This window comes from Acomys russatus, chromosome 3 (assembly GCF_903995435.1).
Source record: "Acomys russatus chromosome 3, mAcoRus1.1, whole genome shotgun sequence".
Taxonomy (NCBI): Eukaryota; Metazoa; Chordata; class Mammalia; order Rodentia; family Muridae; genus Acomys; species Acomys russatus.
Window position 1 is genome coordinate 61,920,282 of NC_067139.1, and position 11,567 is coordinate 61,931,848.

The 11,567-nt window shown below is 44.3% G+C and overlaps 1 protein-coding gene across 1 annotated transcript in view; it reads right to left on the bottom strand.

The window, feature by feature from the left end:
• The window catches only part of Wdfy4 (WDFY family member 4), a 238,370-nt gene extending 227,903 nt beyond the window's left edge, over nt 1-10,467 (bottom strand). The window contains exon 1 of the mRNA XM_051141818.1: nt 10,326-10,467. The gene's annotated coding sequence lies outside the window, so the exon portion shown is untranslated. The remainder of the gene's footprint in view (nt 1-10,325) is intronic.
• Nucleotides 10,468-11,567: the final 1,100 nt, after the last annotated feature.

Genomic DNA, 11,567 nt, shown 5'->3' on the forward strand with positions numbered 1-11,567 from the left:
GACATTATTGATGGTACACATTTTCACCAGCCTCCAGCACATAATTGTCCCCTCTCCCCCTCCATGTGAATATACTCTTATTCATTGTTAACGGAATATCTCAATGACTTTGCAGGTATATTTTAATATATTTTATTAATTCTTTGATAATTTCATACAATATATTTTGATTATGTCCACACTTCATCCCACTCCAATTTCATGTCCTTATCTCTTACTTTTATAACCCGTCCAGCCCAATTTATATTGCCCAGATACTCTTGGGTATGGGTTCATTTACTGGCGTGTGGCCGATTTACCCATGGCCTTAAAGAAAACTGACTCTCCCTTCACCAGGAACCATCAGCTGTCCATGGTTACTCAGGAGTTGGAGTTTGTGAATGTCACACACACACAGACACACACACACACAGACACACACACACACACAGAGCACAGACACATACATACACACAGCATAGCATAGATACACACAGCACATACACACACAGAGCACAGACACACACATACACACAGTACACACACGCATACACGTGCATATACATCACACACATATACACACAGCACAGCACAGACACACACACAGCACATATACCCCACACACACACACAGTACATACACACAGCACATACACCCTCACACATACTCAAAGTACACATACAAAGCACAGAGACACACAAAGCACACAAACACACATGCACACACACACACTCAGGCTAAACCAGTCACTGGCTTCATCTTTACAGGCAACTACAGTTGCTTCAAGCTGAGTGCAGTGGTTCTGTTGCATTCAGATAGCACTGGTTCACTCTGCTCCTCCCAGGTCTCTGGTTCTCAGGATCTCTCTTCCCCCTCTTCTTCAGTGATCCCTGAGCTGTGAGGATGGGAAATGATGGTAGAAACACCCCACGTACAGAGAAGCACTGCAGACGCTTATGCTCTGCACCCTGATCAGTTGTGAGTTTCTGTGTCAAGCACCATCCACTGCACAAGGAAATGACCTCAAAGAGTCCAAACAATCCTGAGCAATAAAAACACTGTAGACAAATCCTTGATTTCAAGTTACTCTACAGAACAATGGTAATAGCACCACCACCAAAAACAAAAAAAAAAGGCATGAAGATCAATTCATATATTGTTCTATGTAAGTACAGTTCCTGTTCTTTAGCAAAGATGCCAAAAACATACATTGGAGAAAAGACACCTTCAACAAATGGTGCTGGGAAACCAGGATCTCAACCTGCAGAAAAGTGAAACCGGATCCTTAACTCTCACCACGTACCATTCCTAATGGATCAAAAATCTCAGTGTTAAACCTGAACCTCTAAAACCTCTAGAAGAAAGAGTAGAGAGTGCATTTCAGGTGAGGACTTTCCGAAGAGGACTCTGACTGCTCAGGAAATGAGACCAACAATCAGCAGGTATCACAAATCTCTGCTGCAACAGAAACAGTCCACTGACTGCAGCAACCGCCTAAAGAGCGCGAGAGAGGCTTTGCCGGATGTACGTGTAACAGAGATTAGTGTCTAGAACGTACAAGAACAACAACAATTTAAAAAATCTAAACACCAGGCAGGTGTGGTGGTGCATGCTTGTAATCCCAGCAGGGAATTACAGTGGGAGGCAGAGGCAAGAGGATCTTTGTGAGTTCGAGGCCAGCCTAGCCTACAAAGCGACTCCAGGACAGCCAAGGCTACACAGAGAAACCCTTTCTCAAAAAAAAAAAAAAAATCTAAACACCAAGAAAACAAACAACTGAATTAAACAGTGGGCTATGGACCTGAACAAGGAATTCTCAGACAAAATACAAACGGCTAAGAAAAAAAATTTTTAATGTTCACCATCCCTTACCCTCCATCATGGAAATAAAAAATAAAAACTATTTTGAGGCTTCATCTTACACCACACAGAGTGGCATCGTCATGAGAATGAGAGAACTGGCTATGTCCCTCACGGGATGCAACACTCAGAGAAAACAGATCCTGCACCTTTCCTGGGCAGCAGGCTAGAGCTGGCCCTGGTTGCAGGGGTTGCTGTTGAGCGAGCCCAAGATCAAGAAAGTGGGAGAGCTGGAGAGCAGACCAGCTCGGATATCTCTCAGGCCCGGATCCAAGGCTTTGAATTGTCCCCCTCCAACATACCCTATGGTGGTGAACTGCTGGAGTTGCATGAAGGGGCTGGTCCTACAGATCCAAAACTACAAGCTCTCCATGACACAAGGCAACAATAGGATAGCCAAGAGAAAAGTCCCAGTGAAGTTCCAGCATTGACAGAGTAGCAGAATCCTCATACCAAACCAATGCGCTATTGCAATGAATGTTTTCAAGCAAAGAAGTGTGGGCAAAGGGTACACTGTGAGGCACACCGTGACACACTACAGCTTCCACAAGGAGCTTTCTTTTTGCTCTGTTGGGGTCAGTTGCAAGGGTGGAGGGCAGGTACGAGGGGAGGGGAAGATGGGCGGGATTGGGGTGCATAATATGAAATTCATAAACAACCAATAGAAAGTTTTTTTTTTAAGGCAATGGAAAGAAAAGCAAAAACAAAGCACAAGTGCTGGTGGGTGTGTGGGGAGAAGAGAACACTGGCTGTTGACGGGAGTGCAAATTGGTACAACTACAACGAAAATAGGTGTGGAAGTTCCCTAAAAAACTAGACTAGATCTGTCATGTGACCCAGATGTACAACTCCTGGGCGTATACAGAAGACTGTTTCCTGCTACAGAGACCCAGACTTATTCCTGTTCACCCCTACTCTATGCACAGTAGGGAGGGGGACATGGAAACAGCCTAACAGACCATCAGCTGATGACCAGATAATGAAAATGCGGTGTCTACACAATAATATTTTATTCAGATGTAATGAAAGGTGGAATTCTGAAATTTGCAGGTAAACTGTTGAGTTGGAAAACATTATACTAAGTGAGGTTACCCTGACTCAGAAAGGCAAGCATCCTATATTCTCACTCATAGGTGGACCTTAGGGACATATCCTTCGATTTGAGCTTTTAATTTGAAGCACTTGTGGAATCCAGGACACTAGAAAGAAACCATGTGTGGTAAAGAGAGGAGGAAGATCCTGCAAGAGGGTCATAGTGTAGCACTGAAGATATTGAGAGGGAAGATGACTGGTGAGGAGAGACGTTTAAGTCGGGGAAGGGTGGGAGGGTGGGAGGGTAGGGCGGAGAGTAGACTGAGGGAAGATAACTAACACTAAGGATGTTTTACATATTTAAAATTCATATTAGAGTATCATTTGAGCAGTTTTTAATTTAAAAACTTAGATGTACTGAGAAATAGGAAACATGATAAAATGTATTTTGCATGCTCTATTCCCATCCAAGCATACAGTGTAATATGTAAGATAGCTTAATTGTAAACTGTCCACATTATACCATAAGCCAATGGTATGTTGTTGTTTTTTCTTAAATTATCAGACTGAATCACCAGGAACCACCTTCTTCATTTAACTGAGTTTCCTCCCCAATGGCCCAGTATCCAGATGCTCAGTGTCACCACCACTGTTATAAGTGCCGCTGACAGACGGACCCTGTCACAGTGACTTGGTTTCCCCCACATCATCTGAGACTATGAATTCTTAAAGGATGGGATGGCAAATCATTTGACCAAAGCAAACAGAAGCTTCACAGTTCTGCCACAAGGTGACTGTCCTCTGCAAGTTTTAGTCCTTCAACCCTTTGGTGGTGGCACTGTCCAATGCAAACTGCATGGACTTGGAAACCAGGAATGAGAAGGATCAAATCCCAGCTCAGTCACTGTCTGGGAATGAAACACCTCTCTCTCTCTCTCTCTCTCTCTCTCTCTCTCTCTCTCTCTCTCTCTCTCTCTCTCTCTCCCTCCCTCCCTCTCTCTCTCTCTCTCTCTCTCTCTCTCTTTCTCTCTCTCCCTCTCCCTCTGCCTCTCCCTCCCTCCTTCCCACCCTCCCTCCCTCCCTATCTCTGCCTCTGTAGAATGGGAGTGAAGCTAATCTCAGTCTGGGGTTTAGCTGAGTTCTAACCTGCTGTCTGGTTACTGTGGTTCTAACTCCATTCTTAGCATCAATATTTTCTTTCTTCTTAGAATTAGGTGAGGCTGGCAGCTTTGCACTTCTCGTCCTTCTTCCATCATGTTCCTCATAGAAACCATGTGATAGAGTTTACCCTGTCTCTGACAGGTGCTAAGCAGTACAAATACGAAGCCAACTGGTGAGCCTAAGCTCTGTGTGCAATCTGTATTTTCTGGTAGCCACCATACAAAAAAACTAAAAATAGATTAAATTAATTTTAAAGTGTTTCCCAGTAGGCTCTCTACATCTGCGAGTTCTGCATCTGGAACAGAAAATAGCACAAGCAAATCTGCATCTGTAACTAGCCATATGTAGACTTTCTTATAGCTGCTCACTTTACAATACAGTGCAACAATGATACATCATTTGCAGTGTATTAGATATTTTAAGTCATCGAAAGTATATGGGAGGTGTGAATAGGTTTTATGCACATGTTATGACATTTAATGTAAATGATTTAAGCATCCTTGGGTTTTGGTATGGACGGTGGATCCTAGAACCTTGCATATGCTTGGTTCTAGAATCGCATGTCCAAAATAGTTCAATTTTACTGTTTATCAATATTTTTAAGTGCTAACAAAACACTTTACATTTTGATATTAATTCATAATGTCCTTGAGCTTTGGTGTGCATCTCAAACTTACAACACAATTTGGATGTGAACCACAGTTCAAACATATCATGTCTTCCGATTTTGATAGGACGGGTCTAGACTTTGAGATGCAAGACTGTAACATGTGCAGGTGTTTCAGATGGGACCATCAGCCAAGGAATATGATGGACTATCATTCCATATGGACATTCATGCTTTGAAACACTTGGAGGGAAATAGCAAATGCAAAAGGGTTGCATTTTTTTGTAAATAGTGAGTGTGGCCCCACCATGGTGTAGCCAGCGAACCCTGGAGCTCCTCCCCACCCCACCCCCAGCTGGCCCAGCTGCCTTGTTTACTTACTATGACCTGGGGCTGGTGACAGTGATGCCTACATGTGATTTTCAGATCCCTGTCTGTCTCCACCTTAGTGTTCCTGAAACCACCACCTCCCAAATCTTCCTCTGCACCCTTGACCAGCTCTGTGCATGGCAACCCCAGTCTCCCTGACACTCTGAACACATCTTCTGTTTGCTTTCTCTCCCACAGTCTATACCTAGAACGTATTCAAACCCCACACTCAAAACAGTGTCTAAAATCTAACCAACTCACACTATCTCCCTTCCTATCACTTTGTGGCAAGCTGCCATCACTCCAGCCTGCACTATTACACAAGCTACAAAGCCTTGTTCTTTTTTTCTTCCCACAACTTCTTCTTCAGATAAGAGCCAAAACAACTAGTTTAAAACATGTCAGGGCATCAACAACAGCACAAATGTTTTCATATAGTAACACTGAGATGCTATAACAGAAAAGCCATGTAAAAATCAATCTAGGAAAAATATATTCTGCTTTTATGAGAAAAAGTATAAAATTTTGTTCAAGTATTTTAAGTACCTAATTAAACAGGGAGACAAGCCATGCTCCTGGACTGGGTGAGTTACCTTCATGAAGACAATGCTTCTCCCTGAATTCTACTTTCATGCAAACATGAGCACAGCTTTTACTGCTGAGCTCAATAAACTGATTCTAAAATTTATATAAAAGAGCCAAACACTGAAAAAGAAAAAAAAATAGCAAAGTCCTTTCCAGACACGAAGATTTATAATAAACCTTCAGTAAATGATGTTGCTTAGTGTTGAGAATTGTAGACAAATGGACCAAACAGCCATAAACAGAGCCATGGGGAGAGGGGCTAAATTACTGCAGAGCTCTTGCATAATGCTAGCCTTCATAGCACATGCAGCTAAGAGCCTTGGCTATCCATGTGGGGACCAATGATCGGTTATAAGCCACCTGAAAGTCGAGGTGAGAGAATCTGAGGAAAGAAGGGGAGTGGTGGGAGGGCTGGAGGCTACCAGCATGTGAATGTGGTGACTGCCATAGACTTGAGTGAGAACCTCCTTAACATGTCACAAAGGAAGGAAAGGATACAACACTGCAACACTGAGTAGATGCCCAACTAGAATTTTCTATAATGATAAAGACAGCCAGCCTATTCTCGTTTATTAAGCCAATATGATTTCTACCTATATTCTACTTGCTTATATTTATACCACAAATAAGTGCAGCTCTCACCCTCATCAAGGGAGCTTCTTTTTGCAGCAGAGAGTATTAAAGAAAGCCAACCACTGGTCAAAATGCAGAGAATAAAGGGCCAAATGATGTCTCTACAATGCAATCCCTACATTGAAGGCTCAGAGAAAATCACAGAAGAGAGGGTGGGAAGATTGTAAGATCAGAGGCCTAGAACACCTGTGCTGGATAGTGCCCCCTGACATGACAAGGAAAGCACATACATGAATCTCAATAGTTAGGTTGTCTGAGCAAGAGCAACATAAGGCAGCACCAGTAGACATGCCAACATGGCCAGGGGAAATTTCATGTGGTTCCAGTCCTACAGGAAAGGCTATAGATTGTCAGTGACTCTGAGGGAGGGAAAACAGTTTCTTCTAGCAATGAGCTAGATTGGATGTCGTCCAATCCCAAATGGTCAGCCCTGGACACAGGTACACCTGAGCAACAGTAAAAGGACTAAGTAGATTATATATACGTGACGTTGTATACAAACACACATATGTATATATATGTATATATAATATATATCAATAATAAACAAAGAAGAGGCCATATATTTTGGAAAGGGGGACACAGAAGTGGCTTAATGAAAAGATGGGAGTGATATCAATAGGGTGCTCAAAAAATAAAGTTGAAGAACAAAAACAATTTAAAAACATTCTAACCCACACTGCACAGGAGGAAACTAACTTTCAGCTGGATAAAGGACTGAAAAATGAAAGGCTAAAGTGCATTTTAAAAATATTGTTACCATTAACTGTTGGTGAGAATGTGGAACAGAAGCAGTTATATTGCTGATGGTTCAATAAATTGATCCACAATGTAGATCTGTAGATTTCCACTCCTTCAGATTCAGCTATACATGGAGGGGGAGATATATGTAAGTAGCATGCAAATACTGTAGAACAGACTTTCACATCTGCAGGAGGTGTGAGGGGTGTCTCAGAAACAAACAGTAAGGCTAAAGATAGGTTTGCCTATGACCCAATTCTGTTTCTAGAATACACACTTTGAAGACATTCTTGCATATACTCTAGCATACTGTGCAAGAATAGCCATAGAATCAGTGCTTGTAATAGGAAAAGATTAAAGTTATCTCACTGCCCATCACCAGAATCTCAGAGAACTATGTTCATGTAACAGAGTGATACACGGGATTATAGACTAGCAAATTAAAGGGATGTGCAGCAATACAAACAAATTTTTAAACATAGCTAGCTTTGAGACAATTAAGCAAGTCTTCGGTAATATTTAATTCAGGCTGAAGAAGATGGCTTAGAGCAGTGTAAACATGCTGACCTGAGTTCCGTTTCTTAACTCCCACAGAAAGGCTAGTACAACAGCGCAGATCTGCATCCCTGCTTCTAGGGCGCAGAGATAGGCGACTCCCCTGGGCTTGCTGGTCGACCAATCTATCCAAAAGGGCATACTCTAGGTTCAGAGACCTTGCCTCAAAGATACAAATGAAGAGCAATGGAGAAAGACACCTGATCAAATTCTGCCCACCACATGTGCATGCATAGGGAAGTGCACCTGCACAAATATGCACACACACACACACACACACACACACACACACACACACACATTGTACTCATCTTCAGGCTAATGAAGTTCAAGAATGTAGAAAATAAAGCCATATATTGCTGCTATAATAAAACACCATGACCAAGACAACTTATAAAAGAAAGCATTTAATGTAGGGCTAAAAGTTTCAGAGGATTTGAATCCATGATGTCAGAGCAAAGGAATGGTGGCAGGAACAGCTGAGAGCTTACATCCTTTTTTTTTTTTTTTTTTTCTGAAATAATTTTTATTATTAAAATTGCCTTTGGAGATTAAAAACAAAACCCCTCTCACTCATTGTATTATGCCAACACCAGAAAACAATATTGTACCAGAGAGGGTAATTTACTTCTTTCTCAGAGAAAACATCTTAAATTGTAGGAGAGCTTACATCTTAAGACACAACCAGGAGGCAAAGAGACGCATTCACTAGAAACAGAGTGAACCTTTTGAAACCTCAAAACCCACACCCAGTAGCTCACCTTCTCCTACAAGGCCACACTTTATAATCACAAACATTTCCACCAACTGAGGACCAATAATTAAAATTTATGAGCCTATCCCAGGAGTCTAGGAAGGTGACCCTAGCTGAGACTCCTAGAATCGGAGGATATGGAGCCTGTAGTCACCACCTCCTGTAGCCAGGTGGGACTTTCGATGGAAGGAGAGGGACATCTACCCACCCATAAAACTTTTGACCACAAACTTGTCCTGCTTACAAGACATGAAAGGATTAAGATGGAGAAGAGGTTGAGGGAACGGCAAACCAATGCCTGGCCCAACTTGAGATCCACTCCATGAGAGTGAGCCAACCCCTGACACTATCAATGATATTTTGCTATGCTTGCAGAGAAGAGCCTAGCATAACTGTCTTCTGAGAGGCTTCATTCAAACAATAGGCCAAACTCTGGGAGTCTTGTGGAAGAGTGGGAGGAAACGTAAAGAGAACTGGAGGGGTCAAGGACATCACAAGAAGACCTCATATAAGTTAGCCTTGGTCCATGGGGGCTCATAGAGTCTGAACCTCCAACCAAAGAGCAAACATGGACTGAACCTAAACACCCTACACATATGTAGCAGATGTGTAACTCAGTCATCATGTGGGTCCCCGAACAATTGGAACAGAGGCTGTCTCTGACTCTGTTGCCTGCCTTTGGATCCCTTTATCCTACCTGAGCTGCCTTGTCTGGCCTCAGTGGGAGAGGATGTGCTTAGTCCTGCTGCAACTTGATGTGCCAGGATGGTTTGGTATCCATTGGGGGAACGGGGGGTGGGGTGGCTCCTGTTCTTTGAGAAGGGGAAGGTGGAGGGAAAGGGAGAGAGGGAGTGAAGGTGGAACTGGGAGAAGAGGAGGGAGAGGCTGGGATCAGGCTGTAAAGTGATTAAATAAATTAATTAATGGAGAAAAAATATATAAACCTATAGAGGACACTCTTGTTCAAACCACGACACATGTGCTATCAATTTAAAGATATTGGGTGAGCCAGAAATAAAAGCAGGGACCTATAATCCCAAAGCTAGGACAACAACTGTCTCTGAAGGAAAAAAAAAAAGATGGGTGCACAAAGGTCCTCAAAAAAGCGATGATCTTTAATAACAAACTGAGGTGTCAGCTCATGTGATCTAGTTATTCTTAGCCCTCTGCCCTCTGTATCTTTTAAAAGTTGTTCCTCCATCTGCTCAGTGTTAAAATTGTTCCTGGGTTCCTGGGGGTGGGGGGGTGGCTCAGCTGTTAAAAGCACTAGCTGCTTGCTCTTTTAGAGGACTAGGATTCAATCCCTAGCACTCATATGGTAGCGCAGAACCACCTGAAACCCCAGTCCCACGGTGTCGGATGCCCTCTTCTGGTGATGCCCAGACATGCCCACAGGCTAAACATCTATGCATACAAAATAATAAAACTTTGTTGTTGTTGTTGTTGTTGTTTAAAAAGAAAAGAAAACTTTCTCAGCCTCATAGGAGTTCACACCGGACACCCAGGATGGACAGACAAGATCTTCCCACACTGAGCCCACAGCCACCTCTCCAGCTAGTCCCCAGCATATCCTTCACCCCAAGCCACCACACTGGCCTCCAGGCCTCCTTCCTGGAGCCTTTTAAGAGCAAATCTCAGAAACGGCAGTGCAGGCCTGAGCTCCTTCAGTCTCCTCTCAGCGGACGGATGGGCACCCTCCCTGTCCTTCCTGCACACTGACCTCAAACTCGCTTCATGTCACTGCACACAAAGGCCCCCGTCTGCTAATTGTCCCTTTACCAATTTTGAGTGGTCATTGAACAATTAAATGGATAAAAATAGACGATTATATTAAAATTGAAATATTCCCCGGAGAGGTTGTACTCGACGCCTTCATTGAGACTGGGACAAAGGGGTAGGTTCTAGAAGGTTGGATTTTGAAGGAGAAAGGAATCGATCTTCAGTGAGCCAGCTGCTCCTGTTTATGCAGAAATGTTGCCTCTTGAAAGCTGAATGTGACAACTTAGGTGAGAAAATGGGGGGGGGGGGGCTACAGAGACCTCTACTTACCAGATCCTGGGGCAGGCAAGGGTGGGGCCAGCTAAGGGCAGGACCAGGTCTGCTCCAATTTCCTGAAGGCAGGGTGGATGATCCACCCTTCAGAAGTTACACAGCTCCTAAAAGGGAGAGTGTCACTGTCAGCGGCCCCTCTCTATACCATGACAACCAGCACAAGTCAGGGCTAGTTTCTCCCAGCTGTGGCAGACCTTCAGTCCTCAGCAGAGCCTTAAAAAGGACTTAACCTGTGGTCAGAGAGAAAGGGATGAGCTGGTGCCTGGCCGGCTCAGCAAAGCCCACAAGTGACAAAACCCTCCAATGACACAGGCACTGAGTGGGGCTAATCACGACTTCCTCCACTGCTCACTTCCTGCCACTCAGCTCTCCTCTCTACCACCCTGGTCTCAGACAAGGTACTGATGGTCACACATGTGCTCCGCAGTCAGCTTTGCAGGAGGCAGTGGGGTGTCCTACCACAGCAAGCAGCCCCCACTAGGCCAGCCTGACTTGTCCAAGAGCAGTAAGACATACCTGGAGGGGTGGCATTCAAAGTCTGCTGATGTCACATAGTGTGGGCTTTTCGTCCATCCCCAGCCTCAATTGGCTCAGCTCAGGGGAACGAGAAGAGCTGGCCTGGTATGGCAGCCATCAACTGTGTTTCATTATGAATCACTTGTGCTGGCTTTCTCTTCATTTCCTGGAGAAAGCAGAAGTGGGAAGTCAGCAGATGCCCGCCCTGCCCACCCCTAGCCAATGACAGACCTGCTTCACTGGTGACTGGCAGAGCAACTGGAGTTTCACAGAAAGGTCCCCTGGGACTGTGTCAAGCAGAGCCCGGTGGGACCGAGGAACAAAAGGGAAAGTACAGCCTGGTTGTCCATGCCTGACTCTGTCTCTGCTGGTCACTAGCTGTGTGTCCAGCAGGCTCAGCTCCATGTGGCTCCCCAGTCCCAACCCTCGCCTCCCTGAGACCCAATTTCAAAGCCCTAGAACTGAATCAAATGGCTTCCCTTCTTCCAATGGGTAAGGTATGGGAGCAGATATGGATACCAATATGGAAGGATGGAGCCGGGCATGGTGGCGTACGCCTTTAATCCCAGCACTCGGGAGGCAGAGGCAGGTGGATTGCTGTGAGTTCAAGGCCAGCCTGGTCTACAAAGTGAGTCTAGGACAGCCTACGCTACACAGAGAAACTCTGTCTCGAAAAACAAACAAACAAACCCCTCTCCCAATATGGAAGGATGGCTCTTCCTA